The 15052-nt window shown below is 43.1% G+C and overlaps 1 long non-coding RNA gene across 2 annotated transcripts in view; it reads left to right on the plus strand.

Annotated features, from left to right (window-relative positions):
- Positions 1–5528: 5528 nt before the first annotated feature.
- Positions 5529–15052, plus strand: part of LOC129011675 (uncharacterized) — a 33488-nt gene continuing 23964 nt past the window's right edge. For both annotated transcript variants that reach the window (XR_008493397.1, XR_008493398.1), the window contains exon 1: positions 5529–5730. This is a non-coding gene — a long non-coding RNA (uncharacterized LOC129011675). The remainder of the gene's footprint in view (positions 5731–15052) is intronic.

The raw sequence follows: 15052 nt of genomic DNA on the forward strand, positions 1-15052 counted from the left end.
AATGAAGACTTTCAGAACCAAAACATCCTGAGAGAGTGTCCCACTGAAGACCTACACACAATACCCCACTAAGAGGTATACTTTGACCAAAAGTAAATTGAACCTGGGAAGATGGAATAAGATACATGAAGCTCGGGTGAGCAAAGAAAATGCAAGATAATACAGGTAAATCTAAAGGAGCACTGAGTGTGTAAAATAATAATAATCATAACTAATAATGCAGGTAAAAAATACTACTGAACTAAAACCTTATAGAAGATAAACACTAACTTATGATTTAAGAAAAACAACAACCTCTTAACCTAAGATTACAAGAGAATTTCCTTATCCTGATAAAGAGGATTAAATCATATAGAAAGTATTATCTTTCATTGTAAAATTCAGCGCTGCTCTAAAATCAGCTCCATTTTTATGCCTCATTGTGCTAGAGACCCTAGAAGCAGATTGTGGGGAAAAAAGAAATCTGTTATAGGGTCTAGGAAGGAAAAGAACTATTACTATGCTTAGAACATTTTTGAAGAGGAAATTCAAGATAATCTAGAGACAGCTATTGGAATTAACTAGGGAATTCAATGAATTGCAGGATATAAATTCAGCATAAAATTACTAGCAAAAATTAGATAAGTATATAGGATTCCATTAACAGTGAAAAATCCCACAAGGTTCCTAGAGATACATGTAATAATAATGTGCAAGACATTTCTAATAGGAGGAAATGGGTAAACTTTGTTGGAAGGCATGAAAGAAGACCTAAGTGAATGGAGAAATATGCCATATTCATGAATGGAGAGACTCAATAATGATGAAAACTATCATTACATTGATCTAAAGATAAAATGTATTTCCAAAATCTTTTCCCAAAATTTGTTTTTCATGCTGATTTACAAAATTAACATACAAGAGCAATGAGCCAAAAATAGCCAGGACGTACCTAAATATAAAGGTGAGAGAGATAACAGATATCACAACTTACTTTATAGAGCTACAAGTCTTAAGAGAGTGTGATATGGTTCAGGGGTGGGTAAATCAAATGATGAAACTGAGGCTACAGCTGGAAAAAGAACCGTGAATACATGTGAACTTGGTATGTGATGGGGACATTACCTCTCAATGGGGAAGGGGTGCACTACTTGGCACGTGGTGCTGGAGCAACAGAAAACAAATTCATCAAGAAAAAATAAATCACAGGTAGATCAACACCTACATGTGAGAATGCAAAGCCGTAAAAGATAACATGAGTTTATACCAATATCACAAAGCAGGAGGAACAGTTTGAAGTATCAGACACATTAAAATTTAAAATTCTGTTCAGAAAAAGGCACCATCAATAAAGCAAAAAAATTTACAAGCCTCAGTCTGAGAGGATGTATTTGCAATCCACATAACCAATAAAGCATCACTATCCAGACACATAAATAGTTCTGAAAATCAGTGAGAAAAAGGCAAGCAACCCAATGGAAAAATGAGCAAATAATAAGAAACAATAAATATCAGGAGAAAACAATGGGCAATAAATACGTGAAAAGAGGCTGAACTTCACTGTAAACACTGAGAAATACAAATTAAAACAACTAGATGCCATTTTTCACCCATTAGAGTGTAAAAAATTAAGAAGTTTGATACTACTGAGTGTTGCCATGAATCTGTGGAAATGGAAACTCTGCTGCTGGAAGGCGTGTAAATTGGTGTAACCACTTTGGACAGCAAAGCAGCAATACTTAATAATAATGGTAATGATAGCGCTAATGTTTAATACTTACTGAACATTTATAAAGTGCCAGGCACTGTTAAAAGCTGGCGTGGAAAGCTGATGACACACATTCCCAGAAGCCAGGGGCTCTTCCTACAGTGGCCTGGCCCAAGGACCCCAGCACACGGCACCGGCAGACACAAGCAAGGCTGCTCGTGGTGTGGTGGGAAGCAGAACTCGTTTGCAAGTTCCTGAGTGGGGAAGGATCACTAACCTGTGCCTCATTGGTACGACAGAATATTCTGCTCTAGTTAACAGAAACACACTGAATTGATGTCCGTCAATACGGATAAACTTCAAAAACTTGATGTTGAGTGAAAAAAAGCAAGTTGCAGGAACCTTTACACCATTTGGCCATTTATGTCAACTTTAAGGCACATAAAATATTGTTGGAGGATGCAAGCATGTGATGGAAAAGTACAAACTTGTAGGTGGGAAATACGGACACCAGCCCTCCTCCATAGAGAGCTGACAGCCAGCTGGGGAGCCGCTGGGGCTCTCCATCCATCCATCTGTCCATCCATCCACAGGATCCAGGCCATCTCCAGGGAGGGAACACTGGCTAAGGGAAGCAAGAGCCAGCCTTGAGGAGCTGGAATCTGGAGGAAGGTTATTCTAGGAATTCAAGGACTTAAGACATTTGAAATCTACTAACGTCATTTGTTATGATTCATTATACATTAAAAAGTCAAGAAACAGCAGATGCTGGAGAGGATGTGGAGAAATAGGAATGCTTTTACATTGTTGGTAGGAGTCTAAATTAGTTCAACCATTGTGGAAGACAGTGTGGCGATTCCCCAAGGATCTAGAACCAGAAATATCATTTGACCCAGCACTCCCATTACTGGGTATATACCCAAAAAACTCTAAATCATTCTACCATAAAGACACATGCACATGTATGTTTATTGTGGCACTGTTCACAATAGCAAAGCCTTGGAATCAACCCAAATGCCCATTAATGATAGACTGGATAAAGAAAATGTGGCACATATACACCATGGAATACTATGCAGCCATAAAAAAGGATGAGTTCGGCCGGGCACAGTGGCTCATGCCTGTAATCCCAGCACTTTGGAAGGCCGAGGCTGGTGGATCACAATGTCAGGAGATCCAGACCATCCTGGCTAACACAGTGAAACCCCATCTCTACTAAAAATACAAAAAATTAGCCGGGCGTGATGGCGGGTGCCTGTAGTCCCAGCTACTTGGGAGGCTGAGGCAGGAGAATGGCGTGAACCCGGGAGGCAGAGCTTGCAGTGAGCCGAGATGGCTCCACTGCACTCCAGCCTGGGCGACAGAGCGAGACTCCATCTCAAAAAAAAAAAAAAAAAAAAGGATGAGTTCATGTCCTTTGCAGGGACATGGATGAAGCTGGAAACCATCATTCTCAGCAAACTAACACAAGAACAGAAAACCAAACACCACATGTTCTCACTCATAAGTGGGAGCTGAACAGTGAGAATACATGGACACAGGGAGGGGACCATCACATACTGGGGCCTGTCGAGGGGTGGAGGGGAAGGGGAGGGATAGCATTAGGAGAAATACCTAATGTAGATGATGAGTTGATGGGTGCAGCAAACAACCATGGCACGTGTATACCTATGTAACAAACCTGTACATTTTGCACATGTATCCCAGAACTTAAAGTATAATAAAAAAATTTTTTTTAATTAAAAAAAAAATCAACACGGGTTCAATGAACATGCAGCCAAGGTAACACTTGTTAAAATCCTACCTCCATGCAGGATGAGAATTCCTCCGGAGGTGGAAACAGAGAAAACTTCACGCTTGGTAAAGTACCTGAGGCACCCATTACAATCTGGGACAAGAAGAGGACATCAACACTCACGCTGTATTCCACATGGGAGGTCCAAGTCAACTCTAGATGATTTTTAAGAGATATAAGAGCCGGGCACGGTAGCTGACACCTGTAATCCCAGCACTTTGGGAGGCTGAGGTGGAGGTTCACTTGAGTCCAGGAGATCAAGACCAGCCTAGGCAACAAAGCAAGACCAAGACTCCTTCTCTACAAAAAAAATAAGAAAATTAGCCTGGCGTGGCAGTGCACACCTGTGGTTCCAGCTACGCTAGAAGCTGAAGGGGGAGGTTCACTTGAGCCCCAAGTTTGAGGCTGCAGTGAGCCACATTAGCGCCACCGCACTACAGCCTGGGTGACAGCAAAAGCCTGTCTCCAAAAAATAAATAAATAAATAAAAGCTATAAATACTGCAAAGAGGCAAAAACTGCTGTGGTTTGCTAACAATCTAATCATATCTAGCAAATCCAAGAAAAAAAACAGTAAAAAATGAATAAGAGAATTCAGTAATATAGTCAGAGATGAGGCCAACATATTTTCCATGTCTTTCTATATACACAAGAAATAATCATTTGAAAGAAGCTGTCCCATTTACAATAGCTAGAAAAACTGTGAAATATCTGGGGGCAGAGGTTGGAAGAAACAAAAATGCACACAAAACCTGCGAGAGGAAAACCAAACCTTTATTGGCAGACACAAAATAAACTTTCTGAGTAAATGGAAAGACATTTTCTTCTTGAATGAGGAAATTAACATTGTAAAGATGTCAACGGTCTCCCAAAGTGATCAAGATGTGCCCTGTGCAGTGGAATCCCAAACTGCAATTGCATCTTTTACGAAATTTGACGCAGGGACTGAAATTCACCTGGAAAAGAACATGCTTAGTAAACATGGTTTCCTGAGGGGAAAAAAAAAAAAAAAAAAAAAAAAAAACAATGAAAATTGGTCTTGCAGACAAGGTTAAAATTAGAGATCCCAGAAAGAAACGGATGTATCTCCATGCGGTGAGGTACACTGGGAAGGGCATGTCCTATGGAAAGAGCAGGGTAGATGATGGACCGTCTGGAAAACAGGCTGCCAGGGGACAGAATCAACACAGATTTCCAAGTTACAAAAACAGGTAAATTCTGTGGATTAAAGAAAGATATCTAAAGATCTACAAACACAAATCTAAAGAATCCTTAATTTCACTGGAAATCAAAGATGTTGATGAGGGTAATCATGAGCTATTGTTTTTCACTCGTAAAATTGGGGGTGAAAGACCAGGATTAACCTTTCTAGCGATGATAAAGGTGTAAAAAGTATTTGGCTGCGCGGCTGGTGGTGAATAATTTTTACAACCTTCTCAGAAAACAATATGGAAACATCCAGCACAAGCCAGCAGAGAAAACCTGTTTGAGGCCTCTGCTGTGGATAGGGACGCCTGCCTGAACACAGGAGAATCATGCGCATCCATGCTAGTTGCAGTCATTTTGGTAATAGAAAAAAAAAAGAATTAGAAGGGGAAGAAAAGAGAAGCACCTTAACTCTTCGCCGGCAGAGGAGAGCTTGTTACACAGCAGCCTGCAGCCATCAAAGAAAATGAGGTCGAGCTAAGTGGGCCAACGTGCAAAGCTCCCGGGACATCGTGTTAAATGTAAAAAGCAAGTTGCAGACGACGCATGAAATATGTATGATTCCATTTGTGAAAAAGCAGCATTGCTAGAAAAAAACTGTATATTTTATTTCGTATGTACACAGTGTGTAGATCCATGTAAAGAAAGCAGTCCAGACGGTGGCGGGGTGGGGGGGGTGGTTGGAGATGCAGCCAGCCCTGCTTTGTGTCTAGATACCCTGGCATGCTTGGCGCCCCCATGCCCGAGGTCATGTGCTCCTGCCATAATTTAAACAAATGCCTGAACAGCAAAATGAAATTAGAATAGGCAGCTGGACGTGGTCTGGAGTGAAACAGGGAGGCGCGGTGTGGTGCGGTGAGAAGGGAGACTGCGCTAGACCAGGCGATGTCTTAGGGACCGGAGAGGGGTGAGGCCCACGGCGGTCCTGGGGAGCGGCGCACGCAGAGCTTGTAGCCAGTGAACAGGAAGTATTGGCGAGAGAGACTGAGAAACCCAAGAGAGTGTGGGGTGAGGAAAAGGTCAAGGAAGCCCCAGACTTCCAGGTAGGGCCTGGGCGGCGGGGGTTGGGGAGGAGGTGGTGGGAAGTAGCGGGAAGGATGGGCGGGGGCCGGGGGTGGGCGTGGCCTTGGAGAAGCCGCTCAGCCGCGCGGGGGAGCCCCGGGATCCGGGGAGCTGCGGAGGGAAGGGAAGGAGCAGGGCGTGGCTGGAAAGGCGGTGGGACAGGGAGGGCTGGGCTGTGCGGCTGCCCTGTCCTGGTGAAGAGGAACCTTGGGAGGAGCCGGGAGAGAGAAGGCTATGGGCGGGGGGCGGGGAGGGCTGTCCCTCCCTCAAGGAGTGGAGTTAGCGAGGCCGGGCTGGGGTGCTCAGTTGCCGAGGATGGGCCGAGTTCGAGGCGGAAAAGGTGCGGGTGTGCAGGGGGAGGCGGCGCCCTCCTCTCTGGGTCTGGGGTCCCGCAGCGCCTGGGGCCGGAACGGTGAGCGAGCGCGGTTGGGAGCTGCGGCCAGGGTCCCTGCGCCCAGCTGCCCCGACGGCAGGTGCACCGGGGTTAGGGGGGGACTCAGCGCATCTCCAGGGCGAGTGAGTCCAGGGCCCTCGGCCTACAGGCTAAGCAGAGAGGACAACAGCGAGGGGGCTCCGTGGCACGGCCTGGCGGGGTCACCGCGCACGCCTGGGCGCCCTGCAGCCCGGAGACTCAGCAGCCATCGCGCGGGGCTACCACGGCCCTCCAGGCCCCTGAGCCACCCACACGTAGGACGAGCTGCGGAGCGCGGTGTGCGGACAGCCAAGCTCCTGCCGCCAAGGCCACCCCGAGCCCAGGCTGCCCGGGCGGCATCCACAGCCGGCGGCCCGCGGGCCTGGGCCTCAGACCCGCGCAGCAGCCCCACCTGCCCCACCGGGAGAGGGAAATAGACCGCGCTTGGTTTCCGCCGGTTAGAGTCTCAGATGCTTTGTTACAGGGGCGCAAACTACCCTACCCCTGACTGTGCGTGGGTGCCGGAGCCTTGGTCCATAAGGGAGCCGTGTGGGCAATGGCTTAGGCAAGAGCCTGACCGGTGTCATCTTGTCCACTTGATTACTAAAACCGTCCTCTGCTGTGGTCATTCATTGCTGACCATTCACATAGGACAGACATATCTTCATGATTTTTGCCCATTCTGCGAGGCCTATTCACATATCTTTTCCCTAAATATTTTTCTTTGCCACCAGTTTTTCCAATCGTTCTTTCCATGTCCCTGACCATCCAGCATAAACATTGAGCACAGCTGGTGAAATAGTCCATCACTGCACAACTGGACACTGCTCCTTCCAAGCAAAGCGCACAGCCAGGTGCACTGCCCGCAGCTCTGCCCAGGAGGACTTCCCTTCCCCACTATCCTTCAGGGATGTCCCAGGGAGGGACTGTAGTTCTGCAGCGTCTACTTTCAGGTGGTGCCTGCATATGGGGCAGAGCCGTCTGTAAACCAGGCCTGAGTCATCTCTTCCTCTGTCAAATGATCATGGGGAGCTCTCCAGGAGGTCACAGGCTCAGGCTGGGAGAGAGGGTCTCAGCTGAGAAAGGCGTTGGGGCAGGAGTGGGGACCATGGGCACTTGGGCCACTTCTTCATGTAACCTACTTGAGCATTCAGGGGCTGGTTGGGCCTAATCACATACATACCCCTTACATTTGATGACAGAGTGTTGCTGTGCACACCTAACTTTATGGCTTGGTGGGTCAGATAACACCCTTGGACACACAGACATCTCATCAATAAGTGTAGAGTAGTTGCTACTTCTTGCTCACTAAGTCCAGTCAGCATAATGTCATCAATGTAATGCACCAGTGTGACATCTCATGGAAGGGAAAAGCAACCAAGATTCCTGCAGACTAAATTATAATGTAGGGCTGGAGAGACGATGGGACACTCCCTGAGGTGTGACAGTGAATGCGTATTGCTGGCCTCGCCAGCTGAAAGAAAACTGCTTCTGGTCAGCCTTCTGGACAGGGATGGACAAAAGGTATTTGCTAGATCAATAGCTGTGTACCAGGTAACAGAAGATGTGTTAATTTGCTCAAGCAATGAAACCACATCTGGTACAGCAGCTGAAATTGGAGTTACCACCTGGTTAAGCTTATGATATTTCAGTCATTCTCCAAGATCCATCTGTGTTCCCTACAGGCCAAATAGGAGAGTCAAATGGGAATGTGGTGGGAATTGCCAGCCCTACATCTTTCAAGTTCCTGACGGTGGCATGAATCTCCACAGTCCTTCCAGGAATGTGGGATTGTTTTTGACTTACAGTAGTCACCCCTTATCCCTAGTTTCACTTTCCACATTTTAAGTTACCTGTTGCACAGTACAAGATATTTTGAGAGAGAGAAATCACATTCGCATAGCTTTTATTGCAGTATATTCTTCTAATCGTTTGATTTTATTATTGTTGATCGTCTCCTACTGTGCCAAATTTATAAATTTAACTTTATCATCTGTATGTATGTATCAGAAAAAACATAGTATAGCTAGGCTTTGGTGGTTTATATGTCCATAGTTTCAGGCATCCACTGGGGTCTCAGAACACATCCCCTGCCGATAAAGGGGGGCTACTGCATTATTTTCCCAGGTTAAAGCAGTTCTAGTGGCTTCTGCTTGGTCTTCTTCACTGTAATAGTCCTTACTCCACAGGTCAGGGACCCAGTGTGTTGATGCTACCAGCTCCTCAGTATGCTTCTTCCAATTACGCATTCTGGAATGGGGAAATAACTACAGGATGGGTTTGGGGACTCACTTGACCCACTGTAAAATGAACCTGAGCTAAAACTCCATTGATCATTGAGGTCCATAAGCCCCTACTCTGCCTGGATGGCCACAGTGACCTTTTCAATCTTCTGGAATCAATGTCAGTGCAGATCCAGTGTCCAGTAGTCCCCGAAAGGTCTGAGTATTCCCTTTTCCTCAATGCACAGTTACTGGAGACGGATCCAGTTGTAGGAAGAACATTCCACGGTCTCCATGGCTGCAGAGTGTGGTCTCCGCCAGTGGTGAGGAAGAGATGGGTTTCCACTTATATCGTAGACAGCATGTCTGTGTCCTCCCCAAATTTCTCTGTTGAGGCCCTAACCCCCAATGTGATGGTATTTGGAGATGGGCCTTTTGTAGGTAATTAGGGCTAGATGAGGTCATCAGAGTGGGGCCCTCATGATGGGTTTAGTTAGACAGGAGAACCCTATCTGTCTCTCTGTCTCTCTCTCTCTCTTCCCCCACTGGCTCCCCCGACCTTTTCTCTTCCGACCATGTGAGGACACAGAGAGAAGGCAGCTCTCTGCAAACCAGGACGAAAGCCCTCACCAGGAACAAATCCAGCTGCCACCTTCATCTTAGATTCCCAAACCTCCAGAACTGTGAGAAATAAATTATTTTAAAGCCACCCCTTCTATGATATTTTGTTTTGACTGATACAGCCTGAAAACACATTTTCTCTTCAAGGAAGGGTTCGTAAGGAAGATTTTAGCTGAGAAGTACCATTTGCACAGTCAATCACTTCTGACCAAATTATCAGAAAAAGGAGAAAAGAATGTCTCCCCACTAAATGTTCTCAGGTGGTGGCTATCTAAAGATTGTTGGAAATACTCTATTGAAGTGTTCATTGAACTCTAAGAGAGACAGCTTGTGTATCAGTGGCAAGGTTTAAGGTTCATTTTTTAGTACCACATTAATCCTTTAATATTTAGACCAATTTTCCTTCTGAGTGTAAGGATAAAATGGCATATTGTGCATTTCATTTCTCATCAGATTATTGGCTCTTGAGTCCCAAATAAGACCACTGTCATGACCTGTCAATCAAATAATAGTGAGTTCATTAAACTTACTGCAATAAGAGACAATAGTGCTTCTTAGCAAAGGGGTGAAGGCCACTGAAGAAATTTATGAAGTCTTGAAAACTTACTACAATCATTTATGGTACATAGCTCAAGGTGTGTGTTTTAGTGAGCTCAGGCAGCTATAAGTTACCATCGATTGGGTGTCTTACACAATACACATTTGTTTCCAGTCGTTCTCGAGGCTAGAAGTCTGCAATCAGAGTGCCAGCATGCAGCATGGCTGGTTTCCAATGAGGGACTTCTTCCTGCATTTGGCCACCTCCTTACTGTGGCGTCACATGACAAGAGAGCAGAGACAGAGGAAGCAATCTCTCTTATAAGAGTGTCCCTTTTGTGAGGGCACTAATCCATGAGGGTGCTGTACCCTCAAGACCTAATTATTTCCCAAAGGCTCCCCCTCCTGACACCAACCTATTGGGTGTCAGGATTGTGACATTAATTTTGGGGTGACACAAACATGCAGTTCATAACAATGGGGAACTGATTGGAACTGGAAAAGGTGTGAGACAGTAGTCTGGTGGATAAGGCAAGGTCTTTAAGCTAGTCTCTTTCCATCCCACTGTCTTTTCCTAACGCCTTTTCCCCCCTCCCTCTTGCCACACTCTTTTTCCCTCCATCTACCCAAAACCTTTTTCCCCCACTGTCTTTTCCCCTCTGTCTTTTCCCAAAGCCTTCTCCTCTCTCCCTCTCGCCTGTTTTTCCCCTTCCCGCTCACCACAGTCTTTTCCCCTCCATCTACCCAAAAACATTTTCCCCACCGTCTTTCCTGAGTGCCTTCTCCCGGCTCCTCCTCACCAGCCTCTTTTCCCTCCATCTACCCAAAGTTTTCTCCCCACCGTCTTTTCCCAACGGCTTCTCCTCACTCCTGCTGGCCAGTCTTTTCACCTCCATTTACCTCAGGTCTTTTTCCCCATCATCTTTTTCTCACTCCCTTTTCCCCACGGCCTTCTCCCAGCTCCCTCTCCCCACCCTCTCTCCAGGCTCCATCTACCCAAGTATTATTTCCTCCACCGTCTTTTCCCCATACCTTCTCCCCTATCCCGTTCACCACCCCATTTTTCCCCTCCATCTATCCAAGAACATTTTCCTGCACAGTCTTTTCCCCCTCCTGCCACCCTCTTTTCTGCCTCCATCTATCCAAAAACTTTTCCTCAGTCTTTTTCCCACCCTCTTTTCCCTATCTCCCCCTCCCTCTCGCTACCCTCTTTCCCCCTTCCATCTACCCCTAATCTCTTCCCCACCACCTTTTCCCCTCGCCTGCTCGCCGCCCTCTCAAGTGAGTCTTTTTTTTTTTCTTTGAGACAGAGTCTCGCTCTGTTGCCCAGGCTGGAGTGCAGTGGCGCGATCCTAGCTCACTGCAGCCTCTGCCTCCCAGATGCAAGTGATTCTCCTGCCTCAGCCTCCCAAGTAGCTGGGATTACAGGCAGGCACCACCATGCCCGGCTAATTTTTGTATTTTTAGTAGAGACAGGGTTTCACCACGTTAGCCAGGCTGGTCTCGAACTGATGACATCAAGGACCGTGGTCTAAGAGGTTGAATGTAGGGGGCAGGAGTGAAGTCCAAGTCAGGTCGGTTATCTAACAGACTAAGTCATCACTCCGAATGGAGAATCTAGGTAAGAGGGAATGGGAAGGAAACAAGAGCAGAGAATACCAAGTGCAGAGAAGAGCCTGAGAGTACAAGAATTTCCTGAGTAGTTTACAATTGTTGAAGCTGCATTTTATCTGGTACCCACAACCTTAGCCTGCTTACACCTCCCAAAGTGCTGGGATGGCAGTCCTGAACCACCCGTGCCCAGCCTCAAGTGAGGCTTGATCACTAAACTGTTGCTTGCTAAGCAAGCTCTTTGCTCAGGTGAGCACATATTTTGCTGATAGGAAAGTTATTTGCCCAGATGAGCAAATTGTTTACTCAGATAAATTGGTTTTCAGGAATTTCTTGAAGCAAACAGTAAGATTTTTTTTGCTGACTTTAAGTCTTATCTTTTTGGGCAATAATTCCCTAAAACAAATGATTAAGTCTCAGCCTTGATAGTTAATGTATGTGGATTCAAGTGTTCATAGTTCTCTCTTGTTTACAATCTTTTCTCTCTATTTAATAATAACTATAGGAAGGCTGAAATAGCAAATAGTATTAGAAATTGATTACAATATTTAAACATTACATTCTGCAGACAGTAGTAGAGGAATTAATATCTAGTGTGTGATCTCTACAAGTACAAATTCACTAAAGTGTCTTCAGTGTAACAAATTGCAAGGGCTTCCCTGAGACTTGATCATCATCACCTACTTATCGTTCCCTATAATGCGTTTTATAACTATTAATAACACCTTACATACTTAAGAATCTGCTTTAATAACTAATGCTTTGTGGTTTTATTATAATTAATTATAGATAAATAATATACTTTGATGTGAAAGGTTGTATGACTTCTCTGAGTTAGTTTAATACTCAAATTTATAAATATATCAAGTGTGCTAAGAACTTTCATTTGTTAATGTATAAAGGGTTAGACAGATTAATGTAAAGTTGAAAGGATGTATGGTTAAGTACAAGAAACTAATAAAAATGTTCCATAATTTAAGTGAGTTTTTATGGACTCTATCCACTCCCTAAAACCTATTTTAAATACTACCCATGTCTGTAGCCTGCCTCAAATGCAGTTAATACCTCCATCTGAATTTTATCCCACTGGATGGATTTTTTTATCATCTTCTCAGTCTTTTTTTTTTTTGTTACATCGCCTCTAAACTATCTCTAAATAGTAGAGATTCCCTGGAGTATTATTGTAGGGCTTTTTTATATACAATGCCTCATTTTGGGAGGTGACTTTATGTTACATGAGGAGCAAAGGCCCTCAAAATGTGTTCATATCACCATATGGTATTTGTAAAATATTAAGAAAAATTAGATATTTTAATCATTACCAGATAATCCTTGTCTTTTTCCACTATGGCTTCCTCCGTAATTCCTTCTATCAGAGGAGGTTACTGAAGTAGCCAAGCACTTCTTTGGGAATCCAGCTAAGTGAAACCAGACTGAAAGGGTTAGTGATATTAATTTAATTTTAGTTTTCAAATTTATATTTTGTTGACAGTGGTGGGGGAATAAAACCCAGCCAAGGAAAAAGTGAGCTGGGAAAATGCCATTTACCCACAACTTAAATACACATTGACTATTTTAATAACACAAGTGAGAAATTACAGATTCCTGATTTGAATTTACACAAAGGACAGTTTTTGTCCTATTTAAATTTATTTATTTTAAAGATAATAGAATTCAGAAGAAATGAAACAAAATCAGCAAAGATGGTCAGTGAAATCAATAGAGATTACTCTGACTTTAAGAAGTGAATTGCAACAAGAAATTGTTCATACTAAAAATAATAATTCACTGAGTAAAAATAAATTTCGGGAAGAGTAAAGAGTTGGCTTTTGATTAATAATCTAATTAATAATAACATAAAATGCATGATAAACTGCTTACAGTAAGTGCATCCACCAACAACCAATTGGTTAATGAAATTTTGTCAATCCAGAGTATTTAAAATTAGTCACTGCACGAGGGTAATCAGTGGATGTTGGTCCAAGGATTTCAAGATTGATGTTCCACCCACAGCAGTAACTGGCTGGCTGGTGACTTTGGCCAAGAAAATTTGAATAAAATGGACCACTGGGGTATATGAGAATTAAATTAAAAAATAAAGTACTTTGAACTCCTTTAAAAATAGTTGGATTTGATATTGTGGCAAGGATTTGATAATTGTTAGTTAATTGGTTATTTTTGTTTATGCATATATTCCAGGCAATGGGTCAGCAAACTTTTTCTGTAGAGGGCAAGAAAGTAAATATTTCATGTTTCGTGAGCTATATGGCCACTGTAATGTGAAAGCAACTATAGACACTATGCAAATAAATTTGACTGTGTTCCAATAAAAATTTACCTATGAACACTGAAATTTGACTATCCTACAGTTTTTGTGTGTCACAAAATATTATTATTCTTTTGATTTCTTTAACCATTTAAAAATGTAAAATATATTTTTATCTTATGAGCCATTTAAAACCAAGCAGCAGATGTGGTTTCTGGTCTGTGGTTTGCTGAACTATTCTGGGACTAAATAAATAAATAAACAAACAAATATCAGGGAAAAAAATAATCACTGAGAATGAAAACTTCAAATACTCTGATATTTTATAGTTTATATATTCAAAAAATACTCAAGGAGATTTTCCCACATTTGAAAACAATCCTAAAAATTTGCATATTGCCAATAAAAACTGGTGATGCTAAAAGAAACATTTTTAACTTTTTTTTTTTTGTTAAGTTCCATAAGCCTGTTAGAGGACAGACTGAATTTCCTATTCCCTTATGGAAAATATTACAAAATTATTGTCATATAAAGATGTGACTAAAGAATATATAGCCAAAACAGGCGGAGAAATATTATAGGAGTGTATCAGGTGGTGAATTAATGCAAATATAATTTTTCTGGATTTTATGATGTTTGTGGTATTTTATTCAACAGTTAAAAATTATAATTCATGTAGATTCTAAGTAAATGTTCATTCTAATACTCTAAATTTACCCTAAGTAAAATTCACTTTTATAAACTTGAATTTGATTGATAATTATATATTGTCTTGCAGAAAACCCTCAAATGCATAAAACATTTAAGTATCACAAAACCTGTTATCAGTCCCTCTTCTGCAGATGATTTCATCAAAACATGTAGCTATAAAAATATGTATCTGATATCTCCAAAATTTATATTTCTAATTCTGATCTCGCCCTAAACTATACAGACATGTATGCTTCATAATATCTGTGAAAATTTAGGGAAGATAAGAGCAGGTTGATGGGGGATTGTTTATGGAATTAATATTTTATACTGGTAAAATAATAAAGAGAAAAGAGGATGGCTGAGAGCATGGAAAGATGTCAAGTTCAAAGGAAGGACCTCCAGACTAACAAGAACAAGAGAAAAGGGGCTTCAAGAATAACAGCAGGGAACATTGCCTAGAAATTAACAACAGAGTCTGGGCAGTGGGTTATACTGCCAAATCAGGCGCAAGGTTGCCATGGCCTCATCAATAGCTGTGACCAACTCCTGAGTTCCTCTCTGAATCCAATGGAATGTTCAGCCGCGCGTTGTGCACGTAGGCTGCTTTGGTCATGCAGGGCTAGGAGACAAGATATTTTGTATTTTTTATGAGATGGTCAGTCAGGTACAGCCACAAAAGGAAAGGCTCAGGAAGACAGAGCTTATGGCACTCACAGGTCCTAGGGACAGGAAGTGCACATGTCATGCAGGCCACACGGGGAAGCACCAGGGTGGTCAGCAGGCAGAAGATAGGAGTTAGGGGAAGGTTCAGACCACAGCCTCTTTCGGGGTTTCCTCAGGAAACAGTAAAGGACAAAGACTTCAACAAATTATGGAGAATCAGAAAGTCAATGATGGAGGCTGGGTGCAGTGGCTTATGCCTGTAATCCCAGCACTTTGGG

This window comes from Pongo pygmaeus, chromosome 14 (genome assembly GCF_028885625.2).
Source record: "Pongo pygmaeus isolate AG05252 chromosome 14, NHGRI_mPonPyg2-v2.0_pri, whole genome shotgun sequence".
NCBI classification, from domain to species: domain Eukaryota; kingdom Metazoa; phylum Chordata; class Mammalia; order Primates; family Hominidae; genus Pongo; species Pongo pygmaeus.